This window comes from Lissotriton helveticus, chromosome 7, assembly GCF_964261635.1.
Source record: "Lissotriton helveticus chromosome 7, aLisHel1.1, whole genome shotgun sequence".
Classification (NCBI taxonomy): Eukaryota; Metazoa; Chordata; class Amphibia; order Caudata; family Salamandridae; genus Lissotriton; species Lissotriton helveticus.
This window is the reverse complement of record NC_136068.1, coordinates 1,073,497,979-1,073,525,554: the sequence shown is the minus strand read 5'-3', so window position 1 is coordinate 1,073,525,554 and position 27,576 is coordinate 1,073,497,979. Positions and strand designations below refer to the sequence as shown.

Below are 27,576 nucleotides of genomic sequence, written 5' to 3'. Positions count from 1 at the left end.
TCTGGAGCGATGTCGCCTCCCACCAGCGGCTTAACTCCTTCTGACGCAGCCTTTCCAATAAGTTGCCTTTTTGTTTTATGTTTGACGCTGTCTGTGCTGTATCCGCTTCATTCTCTCCACTTCTGTCGCTCGTAATCTTTTTGAAAATTAATTCCGCAGAGGTCTCCCGCCCTTTGAGGAACTCCATAGCCCAGAATGCAATTCGGTCAGTCGACCGTCTCCATACTGGATCGCGCTGTTTGCACAATGTCCTTGCGCGCCCTAGCAGCTCTCTCACCCCTCGTAGCTTTGCGAGAGCCGTCATCAGTTTCAGTGTTCTTGGGTGAAGCTTCGGTGCTGCCAGCGGGCAGAGAGAAATTGACTCACGAGTCAAATGGCTTTTTGTGGCGCAATTTTCTTCCCTTCCAAAACGGGCTGGGGCTCGATTTCGAGCGGGCGCCGCCTCTCCGAAAAACCAATGATCATTAAAGGATCTCAACGTGCCAATCTTCTGTTTGTCCTTGGAATAGTTGTGTGGATCACAGGACTTGGTACAGAGGCTTTGAGGGAATATATATATACTAATCTGGCGTTTATTGAGAATAACATACATAAGAACTTGGTCACTTGACGCAATCGAGTATTTCAGAGACTATGTTTATATATATTCTCGTATACCCACTGGGGTTATGTCTTAAGTTTGTAACATGCGATGTAATACTAATTGTATGCACGGAGGTGCACTAGTAATTTGGTATAAATTTATTATGCGTGACAATAATTGTTGAAACTGTTCTGGTAATGTCCCTAAATATTTTTAAAGGTGACACCATATATTTGTATAAATTAACAATACTGAAAGTGACGTGCATTTATAAAGTTGTCAGCTTATACAAAGTCACAGTATTTTGAACACTACAAGATGGCTGCCGAGTAAAGCCTCAGTTAGTCCTTTGTTTATTTTCACTTATGCACTTTCGTGATCACATGAGATTTGTGTTCTGAAATAACTTTATTTAAAGTTTCTGCCAAAGTGTATGAAATACCCGTGATCAAGGCGAAGGTATCGCCGAAACGCATAGGGATTTGTTCCATATGCCTGATTTCATGCTGCAAGGAATTTAATAAAGCAACCTTGGACCACATTTCTGATCGATGGTAATATTTTCTTCTCGGAGCGGAGTGCATCGGCGTAATGCTGTTACGTCTTGTGACTTGGGATAGAGAACAGGGAGACCTCTGACCCTGTGGTGCACCGCAGTGAACGTGTCCTGGTGTGTTTGGAGGACGAGAAACATTATATATATACATATATATATATATATATATATATATATATATATATATATATATATTCACTGAAAAAAAACATTGGTTTCAGGGATGTTATAGTTAGTTGGACATTTCTCTTGTATAAAACCATAGAAATTGCCTCGATATAGTTAGTTCAGCTAACGATAACTCGCGCACCCGCAATGCACTTCTGATGATGTCACATTTTACATCATTCATGACATGGTCCGTGACATCACTGATGACATCTCAAATGAGATCACTGATATCCAAGAAGCGGCACAGAGCTGCGTTGCAGAGAGGTGTTCCGAGGCCATGCCCCTTTTTATACCTCACTGCAACGTACCTCATGGGTGCTTACTAGAGGTACCTGGTGGGCTAGTTGGACCCAAGGGAACCTCAGGATTCAAGGGGACTTAATCCCCCAATTTACAAGTTAGGGGACTAAGTCCCTTGAATCCTGAGACCCTCAGGATTCAAGGGGAATCCTGAGACCGTCAGGATTCAAGGGGACTTAATCCCCCAATTTACAAGTTGGGGAATTAAGTCCCTTGAATCCTGAGGGTCCCTGGGGGCCAACTAGCCCACCAGGAAACTCCAGTAAGCGCCACAGGGCTGCGTTGCAGAGAGGTGTTCCGAGGCCATGCCCCTTTTTACACCTCTCTGCAACACAACTCTGTGGCGATTAGTGGAGGTACCTGGTGGGCTAGTTGGCCCCCAGGGACCCTCAGAATTTAAGGAGACTTAATCCCCCAACTTAAAACACGCCACAGGACGTGTTGGCACACATGTCACATTAGGCCCTGCCCCCTCACTTCACCACTGTGCAAATGCGCCCCGTGCCGCGTTTTAAGTTGAGGGATTAAGTCCCCTCGAAGGCTAATTGCCGAAACGCGTCTGTGGGCTTGCTTGTAGTGAATAAACTACTTCGTGGTTAAGGTGCCTCCCGAGTGCTGTCTTCTCATTCCTCGGACTGTTTGGAACTTGATTGAGCGCAATATATATATATATATATATATATATATATATATATATATATATATATAATTGTTTTCCATAGGGAAATCGCAACATTCTATTGGGAATAACTTTGGCGCCGGTTGAGGAATCTTCCTGAAATTTTCCTTAACTTTGCCTCGCGGCGCTCCGCTCCTTCCCTGAAAGTTTGGGGGGGATTCGTCAAGCGGGGGCTGAGATAAAAGGGGGTTTCCAAAACGTGTTTTCCCCATGTTAATTTCCATAGGGCGGTTGGACTCAGTTTTAGCCCGAACGGCTGAATGGTTTTCCACCAAACTTGGCAAAATTGTAGGGACTGGTAGCCCGATGTGCCTTTGCTATGTCTCAAGATATGTGCTCCAGTGGTTTTTACGAAAATTAACTTTGAAAAAATATATATTGGGCTACATTGGGCTATATATATATGTTAGAGCCCAAATGTAGCCCAATGTAGCCCAAAGATGGCCACCAGAGACAAAAAAAAACAAATGTAGCCCAACTATAGCCCAATGGCAGAATGTCCCAGAGTGTTCTAAAGAACAACTAGAGCGCTAACAGTCTTACTTATGACAAAAGTATGGCACACCTGAAGTCATCTTGATTGGAATAAAGTGTTAACACTTAAAACATTTAATTTGCAAAGGATCAAAATGAGGGGGTTCATTTTGCCATAGAAATTATGATTAGTGCTGAAGAAAGAAAAATTAGGGCACATTTTGAGTGACTTCTCAAATCCTCTTATATTTCATTAAAAAAATTCTGATATGCAGTCTCCCAAGATGGCCACCAGAGACAAAAGAGCCCAAATGTAGCCCAAATATCAGCCAGATGTAGCCCAACTATAGCCCAATGACAGAATGTCCCAGAGTGTTCTAAAGAACAACTAGAACGCTAACAGTCTTACTTATGACAAAAGTATGGAACACCTGAAGTCAAGTCATCTTGATTGGAATAAAGTGGTAACACTTAATACATTTAATTTGAAAAGGAACAAAATGAGGGGTTTCATTTTGCCATAGAAATTTTATATATATATATATATATATATTCACTGAAAAAACCATAGGTTACACACCAGTTATAGTTAGCTGGAAATTTTACTCGCATAAAACCATTGAAATTCCCACGTTATAGTTCGTTGGACTCACTATAACTTGCACGTCTGCAATGCACTGCTGATGACGTCACATATTACATCACTCATGCATATATTTAAATATTTAAACATTACTCGCTAATATATTTATTCACTAAGATACACTTAATAAGCCAGTTAACCAATCAATTTTTTTTTTAAAACACTGAAAAAACCATAGGTTTCAGGCTTTATATAGTTAGGAATTAGCATTTAAAAAACCTTTGAAATTCACTGAAAAAATCATAGGTTTCAGGCCTTATATAGTTAGCAATTAGCATTTAAAAACCCTTTGAAATTCACTGAAAAAAACATAGGTTTCAGGCCTTATATAGTTAGGAATCAGCATTTAAAAAATCTTTGAATTTCACTGAAAAAACCATAGGTTTCAGGCCTTATATAGTTAGGAATTAGCATTTAAAAAAACCTTTGAAATTCACTGAAAAAACCATAGGTTTCAGGAGTTATATAGTTAGGAATTAGTTTTTAAAAAACCTTTGAAATTCACTCAAAAAACTATAAGTTTTAGTGGTGTTATAGTTAGCTGGACATTTTACTCATGCAAAACCAATGAAATTGCTCCTATATAGTTAGTTGTACTAACTATATTTCGCGCACCCGCAATCCACTGCTGATGATGTCACATATTAGATCATTCATGACATGGTCAGTGACATCACTGATGACATCTCAAATGACATCACTGATGACATCATCCACGTGACAATCACATACACCTTTTCATACACTATTACAATTTTTCATCACTGTTTGTAAAATACAGAGTATCATATTTATATCCATTGTCACAGCAATACAAGTATCTAAAAATCCACTCAGTGATTCATAGATGTATACACACATCTAATCACTTACCTATGGATTCACTCATACATGCTGTCAATGAACAATAGAACACTATCAAAAATACTTATACATCTATATCGACATTAAGCAACAGCATGCATCCTATTCACATATGAAGTCATCCTACTCACTTATGCAAAAAATGGATCATACTTACATATTTACTTAGCAAAACACTTATACAAACACCACTTCTTCTATTCATTTAGATAGTAAGTCATACTTAGTGAATTATAAAATCTTTATTACAAGTATACAGTTATCCATACAGTCACTCACACAATCATTGTCTCTTATGTATACTTATTTATATACAACAACTGACACATACACTGCCTTTTATTTTTCTAGTTTGTTGGACCTGTACCTTTGAGAAATATATTTGCTCATCACCACACCCATAAAGAGATCCCCTCACCCAAACTGTTAGAACATGTAGTTTTAACTTCATATATCTACTGAATCAACTATTCACACATCTTTGGACAGTCACACACCCCCCACCGAACCACACACACTTTCACACTCCCCTACAAATACTCAGTTAACTAATCAATAACTAATATAGACTTTCGCATAGCTAGTAACCAACTGTAGAATCAGTTTACACAACAACTGACAAAGTGATACAGATATTCACACAGTTTAGTCACTATCCACTATATTTAGTGAGACATTATACATTGGTCAAGTAAACAGTCAATTACACTGCTACTAAATCCTCCATCCAAATATTTATTTATATATATCCACTCATTCTTCAATGTAAATTGCTATATATATAATGCATATTTAAATAACGAAGCAAACCACATTCACTGGATGATGTCATCAGTGATGTCATTTGAGATGTCATCAGTGATGTCACTGACCATGTCATGAATGATCTAATATGTGACATCATCAGCAGTGGATTGCGGGTGCGCAAAATATAGTTAGTACAACTAACTATATAGGAGCAATTTCATTGGTTTTGTATGAGTAAAATGTCCAGCTAACTATAACACCACTAAAACTTATAGTTTTTTGAGTGAATTTCAAAGGTTTTTTAAAAACGAATTCCTAAATATATAACTCCTGAAACCTATGGTTTTTTCAGTGAATATATATATCTATATATATATATATTATAAAGAGAGTGTCCACAGCACCAATCACAACACCCAATACAGCGTTGGAAAGGGCAGTTGCAGCAGAAGGACATAGGCTATGCAGACGGCCACCGTATACATTTACAAGGTAAAAGAACCGTGCTAGCAAAGTAGTCCCTTGTGGGCGTGTCTGCGTTCTGCTGTGGGAGTGTGCTGGGGCGTGACAAATGCTGGGGGCGTGTGGTACGTTCCGCCCTTCATGCCATGTGAGTCGTAATTGCGCCGCATCAAGGGACACGCTGGGGCCCTGACAAATGCTGTGGGCGTGTGTCCGCGCTGTGGGCGTGTGTCCGCCCTTCATGCCATGTGAAGCGCCAATTGTGCCGCATCAAGGGGCACGCTGGGGGCGTGTGCTACTTTCCGCACTTCATGCCATCTGGGTCGTACATTAATCAGATCGTCCGCTGTGACCGTGTGCTGGGGGCGTCACAAAGGCGTTCACCTCGAAGTGTGGTATGTAACCATCCGCAAGACTCCCTTGGGGGACTGCCCGTTGTCTCACACATACTGGGGGTGCCGAATGCAGTGTGTGCCTTGGCCTGGGTGCGTCTGAAAGGGCCGAACGCAGTGTGTGGCTTGGCCTCGGTGCGTCTAAAAAGCACTCCGGGCCGAAGAGCGTCGGTGTGGGTCATAAAAAAAATAAGAACAGCGTGAAACAATCATCCAAGACTCACACAATTCTAATTGTTAGACGGTCGCCGCTAGCCCTCAAGCGGGGGCACACGCGACTGAGCGTGTCTGCGGGGACAATTACTGCAGCCTCTCATGCGCGCTGTTACTGAACTATCACATTAAACCAAATTACACGCACCTGCTAACATCAGCCAGGGCTGTAGCCTGGCTCAGGTGGCGGATCACTACACTAATTACATGCGCCTGCTAACATGAACCAGGGCTGCAGCTGGGCCTCAAGCGGGGGGACACGCGCCTGCTAACATCAACCAGGGATGCAGCTGGGCCTCATCGGGGGAACAAGCGAATGACCGTATCTGAATACACATATTACACACATTCTATTTCATACCCGGATAACGTCGGGACGGGCTGCTAGTTTGTAATAAAGCTTGAAACATTGAGAGAAGATATTTGAACCAGGTGTTGTTGAATGGTTGCACAGATTGATGCTGTGATGGCGAACGAGTGATGCTGTGATGGCGAACGAGTGATGCTGTGATGGTGAACGAGTGATGCTGTGGCGTTCAGTGATGCTGCGGTAGCGCATAGTGATGTTGTGGTGCCACTGAGTGATGCTGTGGTGGTGCAGAGTGATGCTGTATGCTATGCTGTGTTTTGTTTTGCTATCCTATGTTTTGTTTTGTTATGCTATGCTATGTTTTGCTATCCTATGCTTTGAATTGTTGTTCTATGCTATGCTGTGTTATATTATGCTATGCTATGTTTTGTTCTGCTATGCTATGTTGTGCTATGCTATGCTTTATTATGCTATGTTTTGTTATGCTATGCTATATTCTGTTGTGTTTGGTATGCTATGTTTTGCTATGCTATTATATGTTTTATTTTGCTAAGCTATGTTTTGTTGTGTTTTGTTAAGCTGTGCTATGTTTTGTTGTGTTTTGCTGTTTTGTTATGCTCTGTGTTGTTGTGTTTTGTTATGCTATGTTTTATGTTACGCTATTGCTGTGTTTTGCTATGCTATGTTTTGTTTTGCTATCCTATGCTTTGTTTTGTTATGCTATGCTATGTTTAGTTTTGCTATCCTATGCTATGTTTAGTTTTGCTATCCTATGCTATGTTGTGTTTTGTTATGCTATGCTGTTTTGTTATGCTATGCTAAGCTTTTTGTCATGCTATGTTGTTTTTTTATTCTATGCTATGTTTTGTTTTGTTATACTATGCTATACTTTGTTATGCTATGTTTTGTTATGCTATGCTTTGTTTTATGTTATGCTATGTTTTGTTATGCTATGTTTTGTTATGTTATGCTATGTTTTGTTGTTTTGGTATGCTATGTTTTGTTATACTATGCTATGTTTTGTTTTGCTATGCTTTGTTATATTATGCTATGCTTTGTTTTGTTATGCTATGTTTTGCTATGCTATGTTGTGTTTTGTTATGCTATGCTATGCTTTGTTGTGTTTTGCTATGTTATGTTTTGTTTTGTTATGCTATGTTTTGTTTTGCTATCCTATGCTTTGTTTTGTTATGCTATGCTATGCTTTGCTATCCTATGCTTTTTTGTTATGCTATTCTGTGTTTTGCTATGCTATGCTATGTTTTGTTATGCTATGCTGGTGAGGGTGTGTGTGTGAGGGTGTGAGGGTGTGAGAGGGTGTGTGAGGGTGAGGGGGTGTGAGGGTGAGGGGATGTGAGGGTGAGGAGGTGTGTGAGGGTGAGGGTGTGTGGGGGTGAGGGTGTGTGGGGGTGTGAGGAGGTGTGAGGGGGTGAGGGTGAGTGATGGTGAGAGGGTTGTGAGGGTTAGGGTGTAAGTGAGGGTGTGAGGGTGGGTGAGGGTGTGGGTGTGTGGTGGTGAGGGTGGGTGAGGGTGAGTGAGGATTGAGGGGCTTGTGAGGGTGAGGGTCTGTGAGGGTGGGTGAGAGGGTGAGTGAGGATTGAGGGGGTGTGTGAGGGTGAGGGGGTTGTGAGGGGGGTGAGGGTGAGAGGTGAGTTAGGGTGTGTGAGGGTGTGAGGGTGAGAGGGTGTGAGGGTGAGAGGGTGGGAGGTTGAGGGTGTGTGGGTGAGGGGGTGGGGGTGTGATGGGGTGTGAGGTGGAGGGTGTGGGGGTGTGGGGGTGTGAGTGTGTGGGGGTGTGAGGGCGAGGGTGAAGAGGGGTGAGGGGGTGAGGGTGAGAGGGTTGTGAGGGTGTGAGAGTGAGTGAGGGTGTGTGAGGGTGGGTGAGGGGGTGAGTAAGGGTGTGAGGGTGAGGGTGTGTGGGTGAGGGTGTGTGGGTGAGGGGGTGGGGGTGTGAGGGTGTGTGAGGCGGAGGGTGTGGGGGTGTGAGGGTGTGGGGGTGTGAGGGTGACTGGGTGTGAGGGAGGGTGAGGGTGACGGGGTGTGAGGGTGAGGAGGTGTGTGGGGGTGATGGAGTGAGGGGGTGAGGTAGGGTGAGGGGGTGAAGTAGGGTGATGGGATGTGAGGGTGATGAGATGTGAGGGTGAGGAGATGTGAGGGTGTGTGTGAGGGTGAGGGTGTGTGTGAGGGTGAGAGGGTGTGTGAGGGTGTGTGAGGGTGTGTGAGGGGGTGAGGGAGTGTGAGGGGGTGAGGGAGTGTGAGGGTGAGGGGGTGTGAGAGTGAGGAGGTGGGTGAGGGGGTGAAGGGGTGAAGGGGTGAGGGTGAGGGGGTGAGGGTGTGTGGGGGTGTGTGGGGGTGTGTGGGGGTGTGAGGGAGTTGAGGGTGAGAGGGTTGTGAGGGTGTGGGTGAGTGTGGGTGAGTGAGGGTGTGTGAGGGTGAGGAGGTGTGAGGGTCCGAAGTAAATGGTGGCAGGGCAGACATAAGACCGAGAGAAGAGACTGCGTGGTGACTGCGTTGGTCAATTTCAGAATCAGGAGGGGCAGAGTCAGCACAGTCTGCGAGGGATCAACGTGTCTAGAGGCAAAGCATAGCGGATTTAGCATTGCAGCTAGCAAGTTGGGTGTTTTCAAGCTGAGTGTCCCTAGAGAGATGGCAACACAGCAACAGCATTTGAGGAGCAAGGCTACTGTAAGCCACCACGGTAGGCTTTCACTTTCGTCCAGAAAAAAAACCGAGAAAGGTGCAGAGAACGCTGTACAAAACAATGCTTCCCCGCGAAATGGATGCAAAAAAAACCAAGCTCTCGCCATTGCTGTGGCGGGAGAGCGGGAGCGCATTCCTCTGAAGTCTGATGCCGAGGCTCAGACAAATGGTGGTGTGCGAGCGGCGTCCTTTGAAGTCTGAGGCCGATGGGGTTTGATGTGCACGCGCCTGCCTCACATGAACTGTACGCGATCTGCAGTCTAGGTAGACTTTTCGGACTGCTTACTATAATCTCGCCTATTCAATCCCTAACGGGATAGAAAAGTCGAGACCTAAAAAGGACTCTTTCTGAACCAAGGGATACCGTTTTGCCAAATTCGGGCTGTAGCTTTGTCTAAAGTTTCCACTGGAAAATAACATGGGGAAAACGCATTGTGGGACCCAACTTTTTTCTCGGCATCTGCTTGGTGAATCACCCCGAAACTTTCAAGAAAGGAGCTGACCGGAGCTGATCACTAATTTTGAAAATTTCGGGAAGATTCGTCACCGGTACCAAAGTTATTGGGAAAACAAAAACTGCTTTTCCTATGGAAACTAGGTCCTAACTATAACTACCTACTGGCAAGCGCCAGTAGGTAATGTATGTATGTGTGTGTTTACTTACACCTCACCTTCAGGTTTGCAGAGCATCGGGAATTGCGGAGGACGTAGGTTCTGCAGGGGCAGTGACAAAACTTTTTAGGAAAAGACTCTGGTGGTGGAGGGTAATCAGCAGCGTCCACTGAAAGGGATGCTGGGACATGCAGTTTCAATAACTATCAGGTTTCCTCCAATGGGAGTGAGTTAACACGCATTTAAATAGAACTGTGAACGAGAACCAGAGTGTTTGGCTTTTGAGAAAGGTATTAGCCCGAAACGCTTCATGCCATGAGAAATTAAACATACCTGTGCAGATCCGCTGTGTTCATTGTTGTTTCAGGGAGGAAGCAATGTTGGGCGATATATATATATATGTGGAATTTGTATTTGTGAAGTTATACATCAAAGATTAAAGAATAGAAACAACACTGTTTAGGAAGGCTACGGCTGGAAATGCCACACTCCATGCCACCAGTTTGCACCCGAAGCATTTAATTGCCAGTATCCCTTATGGAGAGATATTAAGATTACAACGTATATGCAGTACCAAAAGGGATTTTGAATGTTGCCTCAATGACAGGATTGCAAGACTTAAAGCACGCGGCTACTCTGACAGTTTATTACAACAGGCAATTAAAAAGGTAGAATTAAGATCTAGAGCAGGGGTCTCCAACCGGTCGATCGCGAGCTACCGGTAGCTCGCCGACCCTCTGGGAGTAGCTCGTGACTGCTCTCTAATTTAAAGACTTCCTTGTTAGCATTTATTTTGTATTCCTTCATTGTCTTTTAGGGCTTTCAGCCCTTTCCCGCCCTCACCCAAACCAGCTGCTGAGATTGGCTGAATTGTGCTTAGCTGGGGCGGGGCGGGCCAAAGAACTTGACTTTCTTCCTGAAGTCATGCGCTGCCTGCCTTTTCCTGGCTGGCACCGCACTTCGTAATTGCCGTCTCGTTCTCCGGACAAGCTGCGCAGGACTGGTAAGTGTGACCCTGGCCTGGATTTATATAGTAAGATAGTTGGTAAAAACCCTGGGCTAAGTGCATGTAAGCCTACAAGGTTAGATAGTAGTCACGGGATTTTAAACTTTGATACCAGAAGTAACCAGAATCAAAGCCTTCAGGCGCAAGCTGTATCGGAGTTTTAAGAGCATCCAAAGACTCGCATCAGGCTTATAGCGCTTAGCATTGCTACATATCTAGTTTAAATCTGAACCCTTTCAGTGTGTAGCGCTGTCCTGAACATTTGAAAAAGTGCCACGAGGCATCCAGAGAGGCTAGGGGCCGAGCCGTGACAATGTCTGCCATCAGAGTAAACTTTGGAATAAGGCCCCTGGCGTACATTTAGATGAGCTCAAGCATTCCACACGGTCTGTTGTAGGAGCCTGGAAGGATGTGCTCGAGTAAACAGTGGTGGGTTCTTTGGCCTCTGCTACCATGCCTCTGCTACCATGTCACGGACTGGGGGAGCGCTGCTTAGGTCAGTGGGTACCGTTTTCCTCATATTTCTAGTGGTGAAGCACAGGGCACGATGCGCACCACTTACAAGATGGAAGCCTGAGTCAGCCCTACTGGTCTGTGTGGTAAACAGTCTGGGCCTAACCTGACATTAAAAATGCATTTCAAGCACCCCCTGCATCCATTGTGGCATGTTGTCTCTGCTGTGAGTGTTGGGGGGCCGGAAATATTTCCTCCCACCCTCCCCTCGGCTGGGGGTAAAGTATGTCTGCCCAGTATGTTCCAGGCCAGGGCGAGGAGCGTTCGAGATCATTTCTGCTGCTCATAGATCGGGTCTGCGCAGCTTCTCCGCTACTGAATGTTTTGTCGCACATGGGTGGGGGTGCATGTGCACCGAGGGCTGCACGTTAGAACTGTTGCAGGAAGGCTGGGGCGTGGTCTCTGCTGACAGGTCGGACTCTCATCCCTGTTGCCTTGGAAAGGGCTGGCACTGCGTCTTACATGGTGGGGGGAGCGGGGTGGGGGGGGCTGCATTGGCTGGACAGTTGAATCTGACCTGCTGGTCACCTCGAAGGTACACTAACACCAACTTTCTTCCTGAAACGCCCATGACCCCTCCCCCAACCAAGGGGCTTTCAAGGGCCCGAAAGGAAACGCTGTCCCACCCCCTCATTACTCGGTGGCATCGTTGTTTAGGCTGCCTTAAGGCCTTTGATTTTAACATCAGCTGCCACTGCTCTTTACATCTGCCTTCAGTAACAAAGCGCGGTGGCAGCCGACCTTAAAATTGAAGGGCCTTGCAGGCACTGAGCTGCTACCACCGTGGAGGCCAATGTTAAAATCAAAAGTGCTTGCCTGTCCTGAACTGCTTTCACTGACTACAGCACGCTTTAAATTTTGCCTTTGTGTTGTAGTCAATAAAAGCAGCTCAGTGCATGCAAGGCTCTTTGATTTTAACATCGGCTGCCACTGTGCTTTATTATATCTTCTTTCAATTTTAAAACTCAGTGTCAGCCAAAGTTGAAATCACTGATCCAATCCTCCCAAAATAGGCTCTTCACCTAACTGTCCAGCCATGTCACTCCCAGCCTCTCGTCGCCCACACTCTTCCTTTGTGCCAAGACAGCCCTGACACAGAGCTGTGTTTTGGTGCACCACAGCTACGCAAACCAATTTGATTGGTTGAGTACGTCTATACTAGTGTGCGTTTAATAAAGGCAGCTTCTGTTTACAGTTTTAGTGGCTCAGTCTGAGATGATACAATTTTTTCTTGCGTGGAATTTTCTGAGCAGGCTCATTAGTCCTTACCTGATTTTACCCATACAAGTACTCGAGTGCCCTGATTTAGAAAGGCATGGCCTATGTAGGAGGAAAGCAGGCTGTTGAGTTCAATAGATATCTGGAGTGTGTGTGCATGCCCGAGGTGTGATCAGATTTAACATTTGTTTTAAAAAACAAATTCATGCTCACTTGTTTAGAGCGTTTTCAAAATGTCATGATGTGTAAGTTTGAATAAATTTGATCTCTATATTAGAGTAGTAGTTAATCATGGAACTTTCTGTTTATTGAGGTATGTGCTCAGGGACATTGCCATATGTTTAATGCTATTATATTATTACTGGAAATAGAAGAGTACTGTGCAGCGAGTGCAAAGCTTAGCAGACAGTCTGTTGCTGAACATTGCAGAACTATGCATTTTCTGAAAATTGACTTTGCAGTGTTAAAGCATGTGTTATAGAACTGAGTGAAGTGCTTTATAATGAAAGTAAGGTTGTCACCTTTCCAAATATCTTCCATTTGTTGTTCCAATAGTCTGCAACGGCCCGGACATGTAAGAAAATCATATGTTTTAGTTACTAACATAACTTTTCTCCCTTTGTTTTACTTTTTTTGATAATGAAGAAAGGGGAAGCCTTCTGTTGCAGCATTTTTATAGCACTTACTAATGTGTGGCACTAAAGCACTTACCTACATGGTTAGCAAGCCATGTCAAGTGTAGGGTGGGTGGTTCAAAGTGTTTTCTTTGGTTTGTGATCCTATGGGTGAAGTATTTCCTTGTCTTGCCTGATTAACACCAAGATGCAGTTATCGTTATCATGTTATGGGACACAGTGGGTAGCAGTGTGGTGAATGAGGTGTGAGACAGATATACAATTTGGTATGTTATGATTTTCAGTCTGCTGACCGCTTTGAACAGCTCCATAGGTCTATGTATCTTGTTCAAACCACAGTATTGGCACAAACAAATTAGCCTTAAAACAATGAATGAGGGTGTGGGAGGTGTCTCTGAAAAATGCACGAGATGCTTGGACTTTAGTAGCTCACAACGATTTTCACTGACCAGATGTAGCTCTCACTACAGTAAAGGTTGGAGACCCCTGATCTAGAGAGAGCCTTTTTGAAGGCCTTTTTGAAGTCAGTGAACCTAAGATTGTAGCTGTTGAATCCGATGGGACCACAGGAGGAGAGATTGTCAATAACAATAGTCCAAGATTAATAACAACATATAGCAATGAAGAGAAAAAGATCAGAGCTATTGTCAAAAAGAATTGGCCGATCTTGCTAACTGATGCTGTACTTAATACTAGACTGTCTTGCACCCCCACTATAACTTTTAGAAGAGCAAGGAACATGGGTACGGTGTTAGACAAAAGCAGTCCTGAAACAATCTCCAATAATATGTGGCTGAAACCAGCACATGGTTTTCAGAAATGTACCAGTTGCAGAGCGCGCAAATTTGGGGTAAACACAACTCATTATCGAACTCCGTTCAGCACGCAAAATGTGGCAATTTCTGGGAGCTATGATTGCATAACGGAATATGCCATGTATGTCCTGATATGTACCTGTGGATTGAACTACATTGGTAGTACCAAGCTGCAGGTATATGTCAGGATTTTACAACATCTTCGGGCCATTCTGCACACTGATCCCGCCTATCCAGTGGCACATCATTTTAAGAGAAGTTATAACAATGACGTGGCCTGTTTAAAATACTTTGTGGTAGGGGCAGTCCCCAAACCACGCAGGGGCGGGAACCGTGAACGCCAGTTGCGTCAACTCGAAACCAAGATGATATTGGAGTTTGATAGCAAATGGCCTAACGGGTTAAGAATCACTGAGGAAATGCACATTTTTTTGTAGACCTTGAGGTTCTCCTAAATCCAAGTCTTGACAATGATGATACAGATTTTTGTCCCTGAGAGAATGAGTAATAACGAAGTTAAATTAAGTGTTGGGATATTAAGGCATTTGTATTTCTCTGCTTGACAAATAGGTTCCCTAATATCAATACATATGAAAAAATTTAAGAATGAAAAAATTATGATTCTCTTATGGTAACAGTGTCTAGACAGCTCTGACAGCATATTTGATGTAAATAATATATACATCACCTCCTTTTTGCATTTATTTTGCCGATATGATTATATGTTAAAATGCTATTTATATGTTTTTAACAATTTTATCCAATAATTTGGTTCATTATTGTTAATAATATTGATAGATGTTATTGATCATACGGTTTGCACTTTTTTTTTAGCTTATTTGCACACATTTTGCACACATTTTGCACAGTTTTGCATAGTGAATTTGCTGCTTTTGCTATTCTTTGCACATGAACTCTATATATTAGACAGCCGCTACAAGTTTCATGTGAAAAAGATCATATAAGGGCTATCATTTTTTTCTGTATTTATACAGTAACAAACCCAGCATTATATTGTATATAAAAATTGTTTTTTTTCAAAAAAATGAGGTGGGATGAACTTTAGTGCAACAAATGATTAAATGTATTTATACAGTTATATATAATCATCTAAGTTTTAAAGAAGTATATACTTTTTTTATGTTGTACAAAAAACAACTCATTTCACATCCCCTTCAAAGATGAACAACACTGTATTTAAACAGTGATTTTACATGATAAAATGTTGCTGCTATATTTATATATATACATATGTAGAGAAACGTATATTGTGGAGTTCTGAATATTTCCTCACTTTATATGGTCACATGACCGAATCACGTGGTGTTTGTGGGAGTGCACTCTAAAGCATTTAAATATGTACATTTCAATGTGACCGTTGTGTGATCAAGGGCTTTTGCGCCCGAAACGCGTCACTGCTGGAACCTGGCAAATAAAGAAAAACATCTTGCCTTATGGAAGTGGTCTGTTCTCCTTCTTCGCTGGTTTTTGCAGAACTGGAGGTGGTCTGGAGTGTTATTGACTGAATATATATATATATATATATATATATATATATATATATATATATATAGACGCTCCTCTTGCACCTGCCTGTCGCACTCTTTGGCTGGTGCCTGCTCGTCGGGGGTGCACCCGACCTCAATATCGGCTCAAACAAACCCTCACCGTCAATTTACGGGAATCAGGTAGCAGCACTCGGGGGTAAATACACGATTAAAGTTTATTTTTCCACAACGCGCTTCCGGCACTCGGCCTTCGTCAGTGTTCAAAACAACGGAGTGCCGCGAAGCCACAATGTATTTAAAGTCATCACGTGATACTAATGCATGACACAAAGATAGGACCATTGGAGGTGAACCCGGTCGCCATCTTGGAATGGTCAACAGATATTACATGTCGCAGACCGCTCTGTAAATCAAGCGGGGTACAACTGTGCATGCACAAATAAATTGATGGCAATACATATTCTAGATCTAAATTGATCAATCAAAAAATTGCCATTCTCATAATGCCCACAGATGGGCTATGTGCATTCGATACAAGTTCATATTATACATTATCCCGCCCTGAATGGGCCAAAACAGATTCTAATGCAAATTAGATCAAGTGACAATACAAATTACAAAAGGCAATATATTGAGAAGAGTGAAGAAAAGCTGAGCGAAGCAATTTTAAACAGAATAAGCAATATTTACATTATATACAACTGATCAATAAAGTCCTAGTTGGATTTCATTAAATCAAATGGACTGCCAAGTCCTCATGTACGTTCAATCCTTCTGGCATTTTGCTTTGTAGGTCAATTATATAACGCGACTCTAATCGCCTTAATTTATGTAACCTGTCTCCTCCTCTTACATGGGCAGGTACGGAATCCAGACAAAAACGTTGTAATCATTCTAAATGTCCCTCCAACAGACTTGTTGTTCTCCGTATTCTCTGGTTTTTCTTTTTTAAGTAGTTCACTCCTATCCAGGTCGCAAATTTTACTCATTGCCTGTTTAAGCACCCCCTCTTTGTAACCTCTAGTTCTGAATCTCTGGATGCTACTATTGGCTGCCTTGCGGAAATCCTGTTCCTTCGTGTTGTTCCTCTTGATTCTTAATAGTTCCCCATAGGGTATACTATTCACTAGGCTTGTAGGGTGACTACTGGTCGCAAATAAAGTCGAGTTACCAGCAGTCTCCTTACGAAAAAGCTTCGTGTGGAGCCTGCCATCCTCTACAAAGACTGTCAAGTCTAAATAGTTGACCTCCATTTGGCTAAATGTCCCTGTGAACTGTAGGTTATTATTGTTCATGTTGAGTACCGCAACATATTCTTTTGCTAAATCGACTGACCCCTCTATAATAATAAAAAGGTCGTCAATGTAGCGGTACCAACATTTGACAAGTTCATTCCACTTTTTATTTGCTGGGGACCAGGCCACCTGCTCCTCCCACCACCCCACGAATAAATTCGCGAAGCTGGGGGCGGAGCAGGTACCCATCGCCACGCCCGTAAGCTGTTTGTATAGATCTTGGCCAAACAAAAAGATGTTATTATTCAGGCAGAAACCTAAGAAATCAAGCAACATTTTGTTGTGTTCAAAATATTTTACCGGTCTTGTTTCTAGAAACCAGGAGATAGCAAAAAGTCCTTCCTCGTGCCCAATGCACGTGTACAAACTGGTGATATCTATCACCAGCATAGTGTAACCATCGTTCCAAACCACATCTTCAATTATATTTAAAAAATGCTTAGTATCCTTCAAATAGGATCTCAAACCAGTAACATGTGGAGAAAGAAAAGAGTCAACATACATTGATAAATTTTCTGTGAGGCTGCCCTGTGAGGCCACAATCGGCCTACCAGGAGGATTCAGTAAGTCCTTGTGTATTTTAGGTAAGTGGTAAAATGTGGGGGTAACCGGATTTGGACATCTCAAAAATAAATTCTCATCACAGTTCAACATATCACTGTTATACCACCTCAAGATCATATCGTGATATTCCTTAATGCTGTTGTTATATACAGATGTATTGACTTTAGTGTATGTGCTGGAATCATTTAACTGGCGTAAAGCCTCCTGTTCATATTGTGTCTTGGTGAGCAAAACAATATTCCCCCCCTTGTCTGAGGGTTTGCACACCAAAGACGAGTCCTCACACAACTTTTTGAGTGTCAGATGCTGTTTATTTGTAAAGTTTTGTTGATCATATTTCAATTTCGTATTGCCCCTCATTTTACGTAAATCCTGTAGCACAGCCTCAGAAAACGTGTCTATGGCATCTGATCCCATCACGGGCATGAAGGTGGAAGTCGGTTTAAAAATAGTTGCACCCCCTTTCTGCTGTACTCCCATGTCCGTGATCAGCTGAGTATTTCCCAAATCATCAGTTTCATCATTGTCCAAAGGTTCATTCCTTATTTCTTCCAGAGACCTGATGCTAGCCAGATCTCTGCAGGTAAGAATATTGTCCTCCGTGTTACCGACAGCCGTCGGTTTAATCCTAGGTGGTTTAGTCTTAAAGTATTTGTGGAGTTTTAATTTTCGAGTAAACTTGAATAAATCTATTCGCGTCTGAGTGAACTCCAGATTTTTTTGCGGGCAAAATGTGAGTCCAAGCTTCAGAATGCTTTCTTCCTCCTTTGTTAGAATTTTCGAGGTCAAGTTTACAATCGTCAAATTATCCCCATCTTCTTTTTCTACTTCTTGTAGAAATTCTTTCTGCTCCTTGTCAGGGGTGGCGAGCCCACGATGTTGGCGGCTCCAGATGAAACTGATGATTTGGGAAATACTCAGCTGATCACGGACATGGGAGTACAGCAGAAAGGGGGTGCAACTATTTTTAAACCGACTTCCACCTTCATGCCCGTGATGGGATCAGATGCCATAGACACGTTTTCTGAGGCTGTGCTACAGGATTTACGTAAAATGAGGGGCAATACGAAATTGAAATATGATCAACAAAACTTTACAAATAAACAGCATCTGACACTCAAAATGTTGTGTGAGGACTCGTCTTTGGTGTGCAAACCCTCAGACAAGGGGGGGAATATTGTTTTGCTCACCAAGACACAATATGAACAGGAGGCTTTACGCCAGTTAAATGATTCCAGCACATACACTAAAGTCAATACATCTGTATATAACAACAGCATTAAGGAATATCACGATATGATCTTGAGGTGGTATAACAGTGATATGTTGAACTGTGATGAGAATTTATTTTTGAGATGTCCAAATCCGGTTACCCCCACATTTTACCACTTACCTAAAATACACAAGGACTTACTGAATCCTCCTGGTAGGCCGATTGTGGCCTCACAGGGCAGCCTCACAGAACATTTATCAATGTATGTTGACTCTTTTCTTTCTCCACATGTTACTGGTTTGAGATCCTATTTGAAGGATACTAAGCATTTTTTAAATATAATTGAAGATGTGGTTTGGAACGATGGTTACACTATGCTGGTGATAGATATCACCAGTTTGTACACGTGCATTGGGCACGAGGAAGGACTTTTTGCTATCTCCTGGTTTCTAGAAACAAGACCGGTAAAATATTTTGAACACAACAAAATGTTGCTTGATTTCTTAGGTTTCTGCCTGAATAATAACATCTTTTTGTTTGGCCAAGATCTATACAAACAGCTTACGGGCGTGGCGATGGGTACCTGCTCCGCCCCCAGCTTCGCGAATTTATTCGTGGGGTGGTGGGAGGAGCAGGTGGCCTGGTCCCCAGCAAATAAAAAGTGGAATGAACTTGTCAAATGTTGGTACCGCTACATTGACGACCTTTTTATTATTATAGAGGGGTCAGTCGATTTAGCAAAAGAATATGTTGCGGTACTCAACATGAACAATAATAACCTACAGTTCACAGGGACATTTAGCCAAATGGAGGTCAACTATTTAGACTTGACAGTCTTTGTAGAGGATGGCAGGCTGCACACGAAGCTTTTTCGTAAGGAGACTGCTGGTAACTCGACTTTATTTGCGACCAGTAGTCACCCTACAAGCCTAGTGAATAGTATACCCTATGGGGAACTATTAAGAATCAAGAGGAACAACACGAAGGAACAGGATTTCCGCAAGGCAGCCAATAGTAGCATCCAGAGATTCAGAACTAGAGGTTACAAAGAGGGGGTGCTTAAACAGGCAATGAGTAAAGTTTGCGACCTGGATAGGAGTGAACTACTTAAAAAAGAAAAACCAGAGAATACGGAGAACAACAAGTCTGTTGGAGGGACATTTAGAATGATTACAACGTTTTCCCGCAATGCCTCTGAATTAAAACGCATTTTGCGTAAGCATTGGAACATCCTGCTTACTGACACTGTCATTAAGCAAGATTTACCACCTCACCCTCTAGTCACCTTTAGGAAGGCACGAGCACTTAAAGATTATTTAGTGCATAGCCATCATGACGGGACCACGTCTAGATCCAAGTCCGAACCCCTGAAAGGCTTTTACCCTTGCGGGAAATGCAAGGCTTGCAAAGGCAGTAGGCGCATCACACAGTACAATGTACCTGGGGTTAAACAACCTAAAAAAATAGGAAAGTTCCTCACATGCTCTACACCTTACGTTGTGTACTGTCTAACATGTCCTTGTGGCAGAAGGTATGTTGGCAGCACAACGAATCCTGTTAAATTAAGGATTTTAGAGCATCAAAGGGCAATTCAAAATGCAGACGTGAACTACCCTGTAGCCAGACATTTTGATAAAGAACACAAACGTAACAGGGATCTGTTAACGTACTTTTGTCTGGATTCCGTACCTGCCCATGTAAGAGGAGGAGACAGGTTACATAAATTAAGGCGATTAGAGTCGCGTTATATAATTGACCTACAAAGCAAAATGCCAGAAGGATTGAACGTACATGAGGACTTGGCAGTCCATTTGATTTAATGAAATCCAACTAGGACTTTATTGATCAGTTGTATATAATGTAAATATTGCTTATTCTGTTTAAAATTGCTTCGCTCAGCTTTTCTTCACTCTTCTCAATATATTGCCTTTTGTAATTTGTATTGTCACTTGATCTAATTTGCATTAGAATCTGTTTTGGCCCATTCAGGGCGGGATAATGTATAATATGAACTTGTATCGAATGCACATAGCCCATCTGTGGGCATTATGAGAATGGCAATTTTTTGATTGATCAATTTAGATCTAGAATATGTATTGCCATCAATTTATTTGTGCATGCACAGTTGTACCCCGCTTGATTTACAGAGCGGTCTGCGACATGTAATATCTGTTGACCATTCCAAGATGGCGACCGGGTTCACCTCCAATGGTCCTATCTTTGTCATGCATTAGTATCACGTGATGACTTTAAATACATTGTGGCTTCGCGGCACTCCGTTGTTTTGAACACTGACGAAGGCCGAGTGCCGGAAGCGCGTTGTGGAAAAATAAACTTTAATCGTGTATTTACCCCCGAGTGCTGCTACCTGATTCCCGTAAATTGACGGTGAGGGTTTGTTTGAGCCGATATATATATATATATATATATATATATATATATATATATATATATATATATATATATATATATATATATATATATAAAATACCCTTTCAGGCATAGAGTGACGCATAAATTATGCAAAAAAGAAGCAGAGAAATCTGGGTAGTTCTCAAGTTTAGGTGGAAGGCGGCTCCTCTATAGAGCACCCTCAACACCAGCGATACTCTGAATCTGTTCACCTCAAATTTCTGACTTTCTATCAAAGTCTTTAAGCATAGGATTAGCACACTGCCATCCACGCTGTGATAGAAAGGGACAAAGTCTTTCGCCATTTCTACAGCAAAGTGTTTAAGCATAGGACTAGCGCAGTACTATCCATGCCAAGCTGTAAAATGACAAAAGCCTTTTACTACTCTAGGCACAGTATTGCAACTTTGAATTGGTAAAACACCAACCAAGCCAACCTGAAATTAACAAAAGCAACCCTGACACGTGTTTAGCTCTCATTAGTGTGCTTCAGAGCGGTATTGCTTTGTCCAGACACATGGGAGCACCCAGTATAAGATAAAACCGATACAATTTCAGGCATAGAGTGAATAATTTTGTCATTTTACAGCTCGGCATGGATAGCACTGCTACAATAGAAAGGATAAAAGATACGTTTTAATTTTTTTCCTAAAACAAAGGCAGGGGGAGATGGATGTGAGTTCAAAAACGAGCATATTCCAGGTTTTTTTTATGCTCATTAATTGAAGTATTTACTGTCAGCTGACGTTTTGCCAACAATTTGCTTGAGAGGTACGGAGGTGCTGAGTGGGATTGCATGCATTGAATCTTTTTGTTTTTCTAAATTGTTTTATATAGTAAACCGGGCTCAGAATCAAATAGGCATTTATGAACAAGATAGGATTTGTGTTAGGTTTATTGGATTTTTGTTAACATATACAAGTCAGTACAGTAATGAGCTGACACTGCAGCAGTAACATCAGTCTACGCAGAAAAAAGGTCAGCGCACTAGTACGTGTATACAAGGTAGATCTCAACAATGCCCTAAGATATAGTGGCGCTGTGTAAGTCATCCAGCCAGTAGACTGGTGATTGGTCTTCCATGTGGGCAAGGCGGGGTGGAACGTCACATACCTGTTGCCAAGTTTTGGCTTCAGGAGCTATTATGCATCATTCAGTGCATCTTCTGTAGATGAGTGGGAAGCGTTAAAAAGACATGAGTGTGAAGCCAAAGGAGTTTATAAACAATAGGGTTGGCTGAGGTGTATCGTTAGTGTGTGAACAGTGGCTCTCGCAGTCGAATTTTAAATAGTCTAAAGTCTTGTTGGTCGTTGTTTAGGGATGGCACTGTAGAGCGAGCTACAACAATCAAGTTGGTGATAAGTCACTATAGTTTTTCTGACATCAAGTGCTAATGGAGGGCGAACCGGTCTGAGCTTGTGTAAAAGCATAAAGCAAGTTTGTACAACCAAAGAGATTTGGGTGTTCATTTTAAGTTTAGATTCGAGCTTAACAGCAATATTGTTTGCTCAGGGTTTTCGCTACAGATGAGAGCCTAAGACAGTTCACCAAGGGACAGCCATGATGTATGGTCCTTTCCTATGACAGAAATCTCCGTTTGGTCCATGTATATTTTGAACCATTGTAAGTCATCCAGTGTTTAACTTTGTTCAAACAGTTATGCAATGCTGAAGTTTTGATTCAATTAGACTAAAAATAAGTTGGGTGTCATCAGTGTAAGAATATGTCGAGCACCCAAAATTTCTGGCAATTCTTAAGAGAGATCCAACATAAATACTGAATAAATAGGACGAGTGTCACCTCTTGGGTACTTTCGTTTGTAGTGGCAAGGGGAAGAATACACCATTGTTTAACATCACCTTTTACAAGCACGTATCTAGAAAAGATTTAAGCCATGTTAAATCAGTGCCCATTATCCTGTGTGCAGACAGGAAATCTGAAGACCGCATATAGTTCCAACAACATTAGGGGACTGATAGATGTTTTGATGGCAGGCAACAAATAAACAGATCATCCAGAACAGCTATTAATGGTGATTCTGTACTCCGGGGAGAACAGAAACACACTTGTGAGCCTCCCAGAAGTTAGCTGATATCAAAATAGTTCCAGAGCTGATTAGCCAATATTTGTTTGAAGAGTTTTGCAACAGCAAGTATTAACCTGATAGGATGATAGTTTATTGGATCTTGCAGATCCAAATTAGGTTATTAAAATTACAGTTAGACAATTGCTTGCTTTCTTGACTCTTTAGGTACAATTCCAGACTGCAGTGCCAGAATAATATTCTTGTAGATTGGTGATTTCTGGAACATCCTATTGGAGAATGTTAATGGGTACTGCGTTTTAGAGGGAGCCTGACTTACAAGTTTTGATGTATTAAGGCAACTCGTAGATAATTGAACATGTAAAGTTATCGTATCAAGGAGGTGAATGAATATTATTTAATTCTGAACCGTATGGTTTCCTTTTTTAGTAGATACAATGTTAGATGCTGACTGTTTGAGAGATGAAAGAACAGAGCGAATCCGCTTAATCTTTTGATTTAAAAAGTCAGCCAGCTAAAATTAGTTTCGGCACAGAAAGATTGGGAAACATTAGCTGAGTTGAGAGTATGATTGTTGGACAGTTTATTTATAATTTTGAAAATCTTTCTGTTTATTAATTGCATTATAATGCGATTTGAGTAGTGTTGTTTTCCAACTTTAGTAATGACTTTCTTCTAGTTTTTCCTTATAAATTGTTTTAAGCTTGGAATCGTACCGAATACGCCACATGCGTTCTGCCAGCCTTACTACTAGGGTCATAGTACGAACGTTGTCGTTGAAACATAACGCATGGTTCATGTTCTTTGTTATGGGATTACTCATTGTATTATATGGTAACCATTGAATTGGTAGCATATTTTATTTTAAGCACCTACCAACAAATCATGTCATGGGGCTTGCTGCTGCTCAGTGGGGCCACCTTCACTCGTCTAAGGGGCACCTTTCGCCAGGAACATTTAGCAACTTCTTCCCAGCCCTGCGCACACATTTACAAGATATTGACTAGTCACCATGTTCCTTACTGGAAGCTGCATGGTACTCCTGGCCTTGCATCGTCAGTCATTCTAATTTGTGTGTATGGGCCTGGGACAGCCTCAAATATTTTACATTGTACACTGTACAAGAGGCCGATTGTTCTGGCTCAGCATATGTGCTAATATAGACCTGGTATGTCTTGCAGGTCGGGTCGACCAGGGCATTGTTGTCTCTGGTGCTTTCAGGGTTGCTATTTTCGTGGCAGCAAACCAACTGGTGCTCCCCAACAGTTGGCGCCTACCCATCTTTAATGTAGAGCAAGTCCTGGGATAAAATACTAAAATAGCTCCAGGTCAAAATTGAAGAGCGTCCGTGAACCTGGAGGTTTGGGCCTTAGAAGTACATTAGCAAGGCTGCTCCAGCTCAGCCACATGGCTCTGTCCTGAGCACTACACTATTTGGTGAACCCAACAAGCTAGCATGGACGTTCATCAGCCCAGCTGGTGTACCACTGCTGTACAGGGAGGCGCTACAGTTAAGGCTTGATCATATGTAGAGCTGGAAACCCAGTGTTAAGATGCAAGTGCTGCTACATGTCAGCACCAAGGAACACTATTGGACCTGTGTGTGGGGGGCCAGCTAAATAAAGAGCAATAAGAGTCTACTGCAATCAGATTTGGTAAGCATTGGTAGAACTGCGAGAGGAATCCAGGACTGGAAAAGCATGGGGTTCAGCAGGTGAGCATTACTAGTGCCCTGGCTGTGGCCTTAACTCTGCAATAGATGGGAACGTATCAGGTTAGGAAGGTGTGGGCTGAGGCAACACAACGGGGCTAGGCTCTGGGAAGATTTATCAGGTCTGGATTGCGGGCATTGATAATGGATACTTCCTGCTGGGCCGGCTATGTGGTTTCTCATTGTGTAATCGGGTGGTTAATGTTGAGAAGGTCTGAAGTTTACACAGTAACCACAATTACACATTTTTTTTACTTCAGAGGGACCATAGCATCAGGCAGCTGAGGTCCATGACATGGGAACGTGTGCATTGCCCGATCTGTGTGTCTAATTGACAATTCCCGGTTTCCTTCATAGGACTACTAATATTTGTACTAGGATGGTAATAGACAAGTAATTTATTTCTACTTTAAAGCTTTACTCAACGAGATCTCTTTAATAGCTGGATCTGTTTTAGTAGTAAATGGTAAATGTGTACTTCAGGACAATAATAACTCATTCAGGAGACAATCAATGTATACGCTTTGATGCCTGAAAAAGAAGCAGCCTAGAGGAGGTTCTTGTAAGAGTACAGTTAAATTGTAGGATGTTTCCCCATAAGAAGTATCTAACCCTTTTGGGTCGGCAGTGGAGTCAGCACTCCAGCAAATGGAAGCCTCGTTTTATTATTATTTATTTATTTATTTTAAGCATTTATTAAGCGCACTGTCACCATAGCAGGCATCCTGGCGCTGACTGAATCCGATGAAGCAGGGAGGTCAGGAAACAACAGGGACAAGAGATTATCGGACAGTTATCGTGGGAAAGAGCCAGGTTTTAATCCTTTTCCTAAAAGGCAGAAATTCAGAAATGTGTCTAATTTCAGCTGGGAGCGTGTTCCAAAGCTTGGCAGCTGCAGCATTGACGGATCTGCCTCCGGATCTGATCTTTTTGAATCTGGGAACCACTGCCAGCTTGGCTTCAGAAGAGCGAAGCTGCCTAGCTGGGGTGTACCAAGCAAATTTAGTTTGGAGGGAGGCAGGACCTATTGCATGAAGCGCCCTAAACGCTATACATAGGGCTTTGAATTGTACCCTCTGCCTCACCGGAAGCCAGTGGAGTTTGCTCAGTGAGGATGCTCCATTTGCTCTTCTAGGAAGCCCCAATGCCAGTTTTGCAGCTGCTGATTGGACTCTTTGGAGTCTGTCTAGCAAAAACCCAGGGGATTCCAGCAGAAGGGCGTTGCAATATTCTAGTCGACTAAGGATGGTACATCGTACCACTTGGGCACGTGCATGAATGGGGAGGAGAGGCAGTACCTTCCTTAGGGAGCGGAGGATGGCAAAGCAGTAAGCAGTAGTCTTTTGAATGTGCGTCTCCATACTGAGTCTCTGATTCAGCAAAAACCCCAGGTTGCGAATTGTAGCTACTGGACGAACTGTGGTCCCAGATTCAGGTGGCCAAAAGTTATCTGGGAAAGGCCAAGGAATCTTAGTGCCAGTGCTAAAAAGGACCTCCGTTTTCCCTGCGTTAAACTGGAGGGAGTTGTCTTTTAGCCAGCGAGAGGTGTCACGCAAACAGTTGTGAAAAGTCTCAATTGAGGTGGAGTCTTCTCCCTCCAGGGAGAGGATCAACTGCGTGTCGTCGGCGTAGTTGATAATTTTGATATTATAGCTTTTAATCAGCGTGATCAGCGGTCTAAGGTACAGATTAAGAAGAATTGGACTAATTGCAGAGCCCTGGGGGACCCCATGAGAGACCAAAGTGAACGCCGACTGAAAAGGGGGACTGGACACCGCCTGCTGTCTATCCTGCAGAAACGAGTGGAACCACTGTACTGCCGAACCTCTTACTCCCGCCTCAGACAGCCGCTTCAGCAAAATGTCATGGTTCACAGTGTCAAAGGCGGCAGACATATCAAGCAGGATCAGGAACGCTGCCTGCCTTCTGTCTGCACGCCTCTGAAGCTCGTCCATAGAGGTGATTAAGGCGGTCTCGGTTCCATGGGTGGGCCGGAAACCAAATTGATCCACGTCAAGAAGTTGATGACGTTCCAGATGGTTAGAGAGGGTGTTACTAACCCAGTTTTCGACAATTTTGGCTGGGAAGGGCAACAGAGAGATGGGACGGTAGTTCTTAGAGCAATCCGGGTCAAGAGAGGGCTTCTTTAACAGTGGGATACTAGTGCCCGCTTCCACTGAACAGGAACAGTTCCGGTTGCAAGTGATTGGTTGCAAATTAAGTGAAGGGAAGGAAGAAGTTCCGACTCAAATTCCTTCCATATTTTATGTGGAACAGGGTCTAAAGGAGACCCAGAGGAGATCTTTCTGGCTAGTTTACAGAAGGCCTCATACGTGATAGATGGAAGCTCCAGTAGAAGATCATTTGAAGCCAAGGATGGCACTACTGGCTGGTTAGCTGGGGGTCTCGGACTAAGATCGGGGGAGGGATGGAGTCAGGTGAGGCTTCTAAGTCCTTGATGATAAGTTAAATTTTTTCTTTGAAGAAGATAGCAAGATTCTCACAAAGATCTTGAGACGGGACAATAGTGTTTTTGACACATTCCGGGTTGGTGACACTATTCAATATATTAAAGATGTTTCTAGAGCTGTTGGGGGAGTTGCAGATCATGGAGGAGTAATAGTCTGCTTTTGATTTTTTAATCAGGTTCTTATATTCCCGAACTTTGATTTTCCAGAGTTCTTTAGCAGTTTCAGTGTAATTTCGTCTCCAGATTCTCTCTGCATGTTTACAGCTCTGCTTCAGATCTTTTAAGCTATCATTGAACCAGGGCGCGGAGTTGGTGCCCTTACAGTTGCGAGTTTTTAGAGGGGCATGAACGTCAAGGATAGTAGTAATCCTAGAACAGAGAGAGGAGTAATTGTCATCTACCTGTTTTTCCTCGTCAAAGAATTGGTCTATTTGGAACACTTCCCCTGACGAATGCAGATGAGTAAG

The 27,576-nt window shown here is 42.7% G+C and overlaps 1 protein-coding gene across 4 annotated transcripts in view; it reads left to right on the top strand.

Annotated features, from left to right (window-relative positions):
* Positions 1-27,576, top strand: part of TBC1D16 (TBC1 domain family member 16) — a 785,234-nt gene that overhangs the window by 209,241 nt on the left and 548,417 nt on the right. The gene's annotated exons all lie outside the window — the stretch shown is intronic.